Source organism: Procambarus clarkii, chromosome 12, assembly GCF_040958095.1.
Source record: "Procambarus clarkii isolate CNS0578487 chromosome 12, FALCON_Pclarkii_2.0, whole genome shotgun sequence".
Classification (NCBI taxonomy): domain Eukaryota; kingdom Metazoa; phylum Arthropoda; class Malacostraca; order Decapoda; family Cambaridae; genus Procambarus; species Procambarus clarkii.
Genome location: NC_091161.1, coordinates 39,378,865 through 39,389,517, shown reverse-complemented (window position 1 = coordinate 39,389,517; position 10,653 = coordinate 39,378,865). Strand labels below are relative to the sequence as shown.

General features: G+C 42.5%; 1 pseudogene; it reads right to left on the bottom strand.

Moving 5' to 3' along the window:
- Positions 1-636: 636 nt before the first annotated feature.
- On the bottom strand, positions 637-5,457 carry LOC123753439 (etoposide-induced protein 2.4 homolog; annotated as a pseudogene).
- Between the last annotated feature and the right edge of the window lie 5,196 nt (positions 5,458-10,653).

Here is a 10,653-nt window from a genome sequence, read left to right as displayed (position 1 = left end):
CCGCCTCAAAAATCGAGCTGCTCTGCTATCTACTAAATTCCTGACTGAAAACCTACCTGATTATATACGTCTTCACTCCTTCCTTCCTTAAACATACAATTTAGGAGTGCACATAACCTATTCTTTAAAAGGGCAACGTCAAGATGGAACTTTACATACACAATTACAAATGACAACATTTTTAATCTCTACCCCTTAGCACTGAGGTGTTATGTCCTAGCCCTGCTAGAAAGTTCATTCTTTCAGTAACTAACGTGCGGGCGCGTTTATACAATCAAATTTATGAAGAATACATGATTATGAACAGTTTGGCTGTTACAGCGGCCTGTCTGGCTTCAGTCATGTTCTGTATTTCGGCTTTCCTAGAAGAGCAGTCCGGCGAGACGGTGGTGTGGGCGTCTCCACATAGACAACGTTGCAATTCAGCTTGGCAGTTCCTGTAGTGGGAAGCAGGCAGAAGAGGAGACTTCAGAGGAAGTCTCGACCACTGACGCACGCAACCGTTTCAGCGTTTATCTGCACTCGCTGTGGTTGGGATGCCGTTCTTGTGTTGGACTTAACAGCCACAGCAGACATTGCCCCCAAGCAGACACCCAGGGCACATTTCAATAACCCCACGGGATTGACGGATGTCTACTACATGGTTTCCTGCACAGATACTGCATCTCTGACCTGGCTGTTGCATTTCTGGACGTAGTGAGTGCATTGGTAACACCTGAAGCATTGACATAGGCGGCAGTAACGTTGCCTGGAGATCTGATGGGGTGTGCAGGCCACGCCAAAACATTTGAGGCCGTTGTCAGACGCGAGAGTGGCCTCTGCTGGAGACTTGAGGGTGGGTCTCAGGTTTCCATCCTGCTGGATGAGGTTTGCTGAAACAGCAGTCAATGACTGGTTCTTAAGGTTGATGCTGTGGATGATATAGGCTATCGTTCTTTCCGCGATAAGAACGCTCACTCGGTAGACGATGTGCTTCTTACCGCCTCATAGTGGTGGGGTGGTACGAGGATCAGGTTTTCTGGTTCTAATGCCTCGATTGTTGTGGGATTGAACAGGCCTTGGAGTGTTGCAGCACTGATGAACAGAATCTGGAGTTCATTTTCCTTCATAATTTCGTCGATGAAAACATCAGAGTTTGCCGTCAAGAGGACCAGAATCTCGGCCTTGGTGAAGGTTCCTAGGAACCAAACCTTGATTCAGTGGAACATGGTGCTATTTAACTGGCACCAGGAGTGAAGAAAGAGTCCTCTTCATCGGGTCAGTGCCGATGGAGGATAGCTTTCTATCTGGATAGTGCTCTGATCGCCAATTCACATTACTGAAGAAGGCCTTCCGTCTCCTCCCGGTATAAATTGCCAGGATGGGAGTGGGACTGACATTGTAAGAGTGAAGCGCTGTTGTTGTAGTTGTTACAGATTCAGCTACTGGGAACAAAAAGTTCCAAGTAGCCTGGCTATGGTGAGCCCGTAGTGGACTTACCTGGCACAGGAGCGGGGCTGAAACTTTTTTCGAGCAGGTTGTGGAGGCGAGAGTGTGAAGCGTTTCGAGAGAAGTTATATATAACTGACCGCCCCCCCCCCACACCTTATTTCGTCGCCTTGCTTTAATGTAGTCAGGTGAAGATCGACAAATCACGAGCCTGTGCAGGCGATGAGTCACAATAACGTGGCTAATGCTGACCAGACCACACACTAGAAAGTGAAGGCACGCCGACGTTTCGGTCTGTCCTGGACCATTCTCAAGTAGATTGTGTTGAGGAAGTCGACTGACTTCCTCGCTAAGTAGGTAGTTATAATTTGTAACTACAATATATAAATATGGGTCTAGTTTGTACAGGTCAATGCTAACATTAAAAATATTAGGACATTGGTTAATTTGGACTGACTTAATTAAATTGCGTTCATCATTACCCCTGCACTTAGCAATATGTTTTGGCTCTCTCCAATTAATATTATGACTATATAAACTGGCATGTATCTTATCTTGAGATAATTTTGGGGCTTAGCGTCCTTGCGGACCAGTCCTCGACCATTGTTTTATACACCCCACCAGGAAGCAGCCCGTAGCAGCTGTCTAACTCCCAGGTACCTATTTACTGCTAGGTGAACAGATACATCAGGGCGAAGGAAACTCTGCCCATTTGTTTCCGCTTCCACCTGGGATCGAACCCGGAACCTCGGGACTACGAATCCGAAGCGCTGTCCATTCAGCTGTCTGGCGTCCTTACATCCACTTATTCACGAGCCATTTATCAGCTTACAAATTCTTCACATACTGTCAATGTCTCACTCCATTTCACTATTTTAAGTACATTCACATTTCTTGATCTATATTTTTCATAGATTTCACAAGCTAATCATAAAACCTTAAAATTACTATATACTCGCGTATTTTCCTCATAGATACTATTGCTAACTATAGTCCCTTGCACAAGATGGCAAGAGAGGTAGCCAAATAACAAACTCTCATAGCTGATGGAACAAGTTCCAGTTGAGTGAGTAAGGGGGCGTAAGACATCACCCCCGTCGATGACCTATTTGACCAAGTTATGTGGATATAAAAAAATCCATGGATTAATACATGTAGCTTCTCTTCTGGGGAAGAGAGATGGTATCTCTAAATCATCATCAATTAACATGGGGTCAAAATAATTCTTAGTATACAACAGAACAACTGCCGGCCAAGCAATATTAATATGAAATATTGTTGCATCTTTGGTGAAGCAACTTTTGCTTTGGTCACAGACAATAAAACAGCTACAAATATCTGAAGTAATTCCCATTGAGTAAAACAATCTTTCTAACGTCTACTGGGAAGAAAGGAAGTAGAGCGATAAGGAGATGGCTGAGGAGTCTTGCCGGGGGTCGGTGGAGGATATTTTGTGACTAGAATCTTAATGATGCGGTTGGACACACTAACCACCAAAGAAAACAATTGCATTTGGCAACCATTGGTGTTGAGCACTGGACCAGCCTCGTTGGCACTGATGATGAAAACAAAGTGACACAGCAAAGAGACATCCACTAATGTACATTGAAGATTGATGCATTGTGATTCGTGCAAGGGGAAGGCCAAACCCCATGAAGTACTGCCAGTTCTCTTCAATGAAACTTAATCTCTTGATTAGTTCCCAACCCATGTTGAACCATCTGCACTCAAAGGCATAAAGTACATTAACCATACACAGGTGAATACTGTCCAGGATCAAATCTACACCCACCAGAGGCACCAGCTTCATCAAGCTAGCCCGAATGAGAAAAAAAACTGGACAAAGATGGAGATGAGGATATTGGCTACAAGTTTACTGATGCTGCTGATCAGGTGGGGACGTCCTTGGCGCTGGCGATATGCATTATCAGCTGTGACTTGAAACCATATCGTGTTAATGATCCTGGAAAGCATGAAGAGTGGCAAGACCCACAATGTGTTGAAAATGGCCCAACCTGTTCTCTTACAAATTACCACTGACTTGGCCGTTTTCCCGTATGGACAAATATGGACCTAACTTAAAAATGAAAAAAAAAATGAAAATATATTTTGGATTTTTTTTTTTTCCAAAACAGTAAGTTAAGGGTCCGCTGGTAGGTTAGGTGGACAGGAAATTCTCCTTTTAGTTTCAAAACGTCATAAAGAATGTTAATTGAAAGTTTCCTCTCCTAACCTTTCTGAGTAAGCCAGAGGACTCAAATAGAAAATGGGACAGTACATCACTTTTGTGAGCAGATCATTGAAAATTACGTCCATTTTTGGCCGTAGCGCGCATACGAGTGAAAAGCGACGTTATTTTTAAGAGTACGGGTTGGTGAGGATGGGCAGCACCAACGATGACACTGGCCCCTGTTCCTCATCCAGGAAAAGCCCCAGCACCTGCTTCAGTCCCGGCAGGAACATTTAATGGAAGAATGCTACACTGAGGCCGAAAACAGCACCGTTGAGGATGCAACACTGCAATGCAAAAGCTATGCATTGTAAGCATGTAAATGCAATGCATTGGATTGTTGGGCCCCTTCTAATCACACAATGTATATATCATAATATCACATTCTTTAATGAGTATTATTTAATAACACTCTTGCATGAATATACTTCGTGAACTAAAGCAGATAATACATTTATTTTCGTTTATATAGTATTGTTTATTAGCTGGTAATAATTCTTGCAAATACCAATTGCTATTCCAGCGCATTCACATACTACTGAATTTATATCCAGCACTCTCTCATATTGAACAACGTTCATTTAATTATTATGAAATGAGAATTTGAATATTGTCAAATAAGACAAATTAATTCTCTAATTCCTGATAATCTTTAGTTCCTATAAACCGGGATATTAATTAAATCAAAGATAATATTAAGCGCGCCATAGCAAAACTGCGCATGATGAGCTACCCGGGAAGGAGGAAGGACTGGCAAGCGACGCCATTAAGCTTGAGAGATTGTCTGGAAGCTGGTCAAATTACCGGCTCATCAATCCACCGTCCCTTCCACTATGGACGCTAGGAGGACGTGACTGCTTCATCATATCACAGACATCAGTATCGGCATATCTATAAGTTCATTTCCCTTGTTTTTTGTGATCACATTCAACATAATAAGTAGGACAATTTGTCGTTATGCTGCACATCCATTAAAAATAACCAGTAAGTGTATATACAGGGCTTTACCACATCTAATTTAGAAATGTGGTATTTCACTAAATGATTTCTACATACTACTCTCCTTTCAGCTTGGAATTGCTGATAATAAGGAAGATATGATGCCGCCTCGATCAAGTGTTCCCAGGATAGCCTGATGAAACAAGTTTCTCGTGACGAATATATCCCGATGCATACTAGCTTTCCTTCGTACAGCTAAGCTGTTATTTCGTTCTTGTGGTTTGTCGAATATTATATTTTATTAATCCAAAGATTATTTAAAATCTCCAATATTTCATATTTTCTTCAATATTTCATGTGTATTAATCATCATTTATTTGTACTTGAAATGCATTAATTTCTCTGTATTAATCAAACCCCCCAAAGTGTGTGGAGGGATTTGGCTTCGTAATTTATTATAACTATAGTTCATTCATTATACAGTAATAGATATCCAATATACTTATATAAGAGATCCATAGGCACTGGTTCTCCAATTATTAGTTCCTTATCTTAAGGATGGTCCTTCAAATGATTTATGAGATTTATTATTTTGGAGCCAGATTTCCCCAGAAGCAGAACGTATAAACATAGTTGCCTCTAAAAAGAGAGAAGAAACATGTTCAGGGGTATTGTAACCACATCCCAAATTCTAAATATATTTTAGATATTTTTTCATAAAAAAATTGAATGATGCAGGAAACGCTCGAAAGTATTGCTCACATAACTTTATGATGATTAAAGTAAAAATTAACACACAGAGTTTCATATAAACATTATATTTGAAATACCTGCAATCTCTGACTGTCTCCTGGGGACATCCCGGCTGCCTTAAGGTCAGGTGACTTTGTGGCTGTGGCAGCTTACCTCCTCCTCCTCCTCCCTGTGATCGCTATTGCGTCCTTTTTTATTTGTTTGTTTATTTAATAATTTCCTCTCTGGTAACCACTAAACTAGTCAGGACGTCATCTGCACATTCTACGTAGATTTGTTTTGCTGTATTCATAAAGTTCTTTGGTACTTTCTTATAATTTCGTAATTTAAACCATTTTCATTATCAGTTATTTGACTTATATTTTAATAGCCAGGTATTGTCTGTAATCTTTGTTTCATCTGGTGAAACACTGAAGGCTTTCTTTGCTTGCCCTGCAATACGTACTTTTTTCTTAAATATTCTTGTCATAATTCGTTTGTATTGAGCCTTCTTTTTTCTGATTAGGTTCTTTAGTACCATGGTTATTCATTTTGGGTCACTACTATTTTAAATCAGCAATCTATAGCGTACAACGTTTCTGGGCTTTATTTGTAATTTTTTTTTAAATAAAAAAATTACATCATAATCCAGTAACCACCTCGGTAAACAAGACAAGGCTCAAGAACTGCCCAACTCCCATGTTCAGGTCTGCCAAATTTAAAATTCCCAAAGAACCCCTAAATATATGAATCAGAAGAGAAAAATCTGGCGCCTTAAGTTTCTCTCAAATACTATACAATACAATACAATACAATTTTAATACAATACAATTTTATTTAGGTAAGGTACATACATACAATAAATTTTTACAAGGAATGGTTGACTTATAGGTAGAGCTAGTACATACAATGCCTAAAGCCACTATTACGCAAAGCGTTTCGGGCATAAACTAAACAAAGACATGAAAAATAACTTTTTCATGTCTCGTTTAAGGTAATTTCCTCATGATCACTGTTGCCTAACTCACTCCCTTTTAAGATGCTGCTTATCAGTGTCTCCCTGTTACACAAGTCTATATTATCTTATTGTGTTGGCACAATATTATTTTGTTTAATGAAGCGGGTATAAATTTAAAACTAATTTCCTGTATAGCAAAAAAGTTTATTGTACTCAAATTAGTCAGTGTTTGTTAGACACCGATTTTGGTGTTTACTGATGTTTATTGTTAGTTTGTTTGGGGAGCCGGTGGCTGAGCGAACAGAACACTGGGTGCGTGATCCTGTGGTCCCGGGTTCGATTCCGGGTGTCGGAGAGAAACAATGGACAGAGATTCTTTCACCCTATGCCCCTGTTACCTAGCAGTAAATAGGTACCTGGATGTTAGTCAGCTGTCACGGGCTGCTTCCTGGGGGTGGAGGCCTGGTCGAGGACCGGGCCGCGGGAACACTAAAGCCCCGAAATCATCTCAAGATTTACTTGTATTTGAAGAAGGCTGTCATAATCATTGACCACACCTCGGTGTGACCACAATCTGATTACTCGTGTGTATTACCACTCATTTTCCTCTACCATTTGATAAGTAATGTAGTTCTTGATTCACTACCTCATACTTTCTCCTATGTTGTATATTGCAACAGTACATCGAACTAATTCACGTTGAAGCAGCTACAACATCAGCCACAGCTTCCAATAGTCATAACGATATTACTATTACTGTGATGCCTACAACAGTCCTACGTACTTAACTCTGTCAGCAAAAGCTGCCACACGCCTTCCATGAAAAGTATATCGTGTAGCTAGCATACATGGTGTTCTTGTTAATGCAAGCTTTCCAATTATTCATTAATGGAATTGCATTACTCATACAATACCTTTGTCATTGCAACTATATTTAAATTCCTCTTTGTTTGTAGCTCGGTGGATATTGTTTACTGAGAAGCGGACAGTGGGCTTGATCATATTGCGTCACACTATTTCTTATTAACTTTATCCCTTGCCCGCGGAGAATATACCCAAACACTTGCATTTGTAGAGCAGAAGGTTTTGCCTAACTAGCGCATGTGCCAAGATCCCAACACATGTCCAGACTTTTGTTGTGATGTTGATCTACATGTTGATTCAAAGCGACATTTTCCTTTCCTTAGTATATTTAAACACTTTTTGGGGATGGTTATGTAACGTATGATTGTTACGTCGTAGGGTAGATAAGATACACATTGTTTAGTGAGTTTTCATATTTATTTATTAGTCTTGATTACAGTAGTCGGTTGGTGGCATTGTCGTAAACGTTCAGACGGAGCTTGGAGCAGAGCAGAGAGCTGAGTGAGGCCGGAGTCGCGGAGCTCTATGTGGGAGAGCGTGGTGGCTCGATTGGTAATTGCCAGTGTCTGAACTCGGGGAGCGAGACCGTTGTAGCTCGATGTGGTCGTAGTCTGCTGTCTGCTCTGTGTCGAAGCTGTAGCGTCTTGGGTCAATTAGATCTGTACACGCTGAGTGCTACATTGTTAACTGTGGAAATTGTACTGTTCGCTATTCCTCATATCGCTTGCTTATATGGTGACTACACCTCAGCTCCCTCCAACAAGATGAGAAGAGTATTACCGGTAATTGGGGGAAAGGACTGTAACTTCTGTAATTAGTGCTAATAGTAGTGTAATATGTGACTAGAGTGACGCGCACCACCTGCCCAGGTGGCACTCATGAGTGCCATCTGGGCAGGTGTACCGCGTCGCTCTAGTCACCGCGCGTCGCTCTAGTCACATGGGGTTTTTGGGTGTATTTTTCCCGGAAGTTTGGCGTGTTTCGGACGCGTGTGAGCGTCCTGTGTTATGGTATGTGGTCAGGAACGAGGGGAGATCTTGATGTTGGATGCCAGGTGGTGCGCGTCGTCGTAGTCGCAGCGCGTCGCTCTAGTCACAAAGGGGTGGAATTTCTTGGAAGTTTGGCGCGTGTCGGACGCGGTCTTGAGTGGCGGGTGAGCAGGTGTACCGCGTCGCTTTAGTCGCAGCGCGTCACTCTAGTCACAAAGGGAATTTCTGGGAAGTCGTAAGAAAATAGAAGGATAAGAGGAAGGAGTAAATGAATATGTATGTGTGTTTTGCGTAGACTTAATCCTGTGTGTGGATAATAATAATTTTGTTGATCGTGAGTCAGTAGAGATAGAGTGTAGATTAGAGGAGTGCCAACATAGTCTGTTATGTTGTTTGGTTTGGGGGAGGGGTATGGGATGGATGGATGGAGGGAAGGGTGAGTGGGAGCTTCCCCTCCTCGTCGTGAGACTGCTCTGGGTCATTATGCGGTTAGACAAAACCATTAACTCCCCCCTACAGGAAGTCCTAATTGTGAGAGGATGAGAGAGTAGACTCCAGCAGGAGGACTGTGTACCATTACCCTTAAGCGTTTTCCAATGTCCGCGGAGGGGTGTACGTACGGGTCACTAGTTAGAGGCTGACTGAAAGACTTTTTCCAAGTAGCTTGGTTATTTCTCCTCAGACACGGCGGAAGTGGTTGGGGCATCCATTACCCAATGCGTTTCGCTACGGTCCGCGACTCTCTCTCTCTCTCTCGCTCTGTCTCTCTGTCTCTCTCTCGGCCTCTCTGCCTCTCGCTCTGTCTCTCTGTCTCTCTCTCTCTCTCTCTCTCTCTCTCTCTCTCTCTCTCTCTCTCTCTCTCTCTCTCTCTCTCTCTCGCTCTGTCTCTCTGTCTCTCTCTGTCTCTCTGCCTCTCTCTGCCTCTCTGTCTCTCTCTCTCTGTCTCTCTGTCTCTCTCTCTGTCTCTCTCTGTCTCTCTGTCGCTCTGTCTCTCTCTGTCTCTCTCTGTCTCTCTGCCTCTCTCTCTTTCTGTCTCTCTGTCTCTCAGTCTCTCTCTCTGTCTCTCTCTCTCTCTCTCTCTCTCTCTCTCTCTCTCTCTCTCTCTCTCTCTCTCTCTCTCTCTCTCTCTCTCTCTCTCTCTCTCTCTCTCTGTCTCTGTCTCTGTCTCTCTCTCTCTCTCTCTCCCTCTCTCTCCCTCTCTGTAGTCCACCACACGACACTTCACTAAGTAAACTCAGTCAAAGTCCGGAGCTTAACGTTTACTAAAAGAGAGAAACATTTCACATCATCACGGAGACGCGATCTCTACCTACAAATTATTCTTGTTAACTGTGATCACATCATCTGCTGGCTCAAATAAATATCATTGAAATGTATGCATGTTTACTCAATCTCCATCACCTCTTCTTCCTACAATCACCCATTACTGCTGTGTTGGAGATATTCATCTCGCCGCGATTCTCCATACACTGCGATTCCGGTAAGGAGGGAGCGAGGTACATACTCCGCCAGCAGGGGTCCTCACCGGCAGACCCGCACCTGCCAACCATCAATCACTCCCATCAACCATTGTTCTGTGCAAACCCTTTTTAGTATGTGTAAGCTATATCGTAACGTGATCAACATGGTGAGAGCAATAAACGAGGGAAAAGTAAACACATTATATAAATTTATTTCTTTATTAAACACTTAAGCGATTTACAACGATAATAATAATAATAATAATAATAATAATAATAATAAGACTTCTTCTTGGTGGTTTAGCTAGCAGACAGATGGAGAAAGGCTTTCATTCAGTCCATCGAACCTTCCCACCACGCTAGTCAACCAGCCAATCTGTAGAACGGGTTTAGGTAGTAGACAGACCATTTGGCTCTCTCTCTCTCTCTCTCTTTCTCTCTCTCTGTCTCTCTTTCTCTCTCTCTCTCACTCTGTCTCTCTGTCTCTCTCTGTCTCTCTCTCTCGCTCTGTCTCTCTGTCTCTCTCTCTCGCTCTGTCTCTCTGTCTCTCTGTCTCTCTCTCTGTCTCTCTGCCTCTCTGTCTCTGTCTCTCCCTCCCCACACGTCACTTCACTTAGTAAACTCAGTCAAAGTCCGGAGGTTAGCGTTTACTAAAACCTGAATGAATGTGCCCGCCGTACCCTCCCCCAGTCCACCCCACAAACCCATACCCCTACCACCCCCTCCATGGCCGAACCATCACTGCCCCCTTACCAGACCGGATGTTCTGTTCTGTTCTAAGCCTTAGTATCATCATAAGCATATATACGATAATATTTAAAACACAATCTTGTTACTATTATTAAATTGTCTTGTTCATTATCCCGAGTTCAACACTCTCTCTCTCTCTCTCTCTCTCTCTCTCTCTCTCTCTCTCTCTCTCTCTCTCTCTCTCTCTCTCTCTCTCTCTCTCTCTCTCTCTCTCTCTCTCTCTCTCTCTCTCTCTCTCTTAAGACCTACATTATCCAATGTAAACAGTCCGGATGAGCTCTGGGTTAAGTCTGTTTTTTCAGT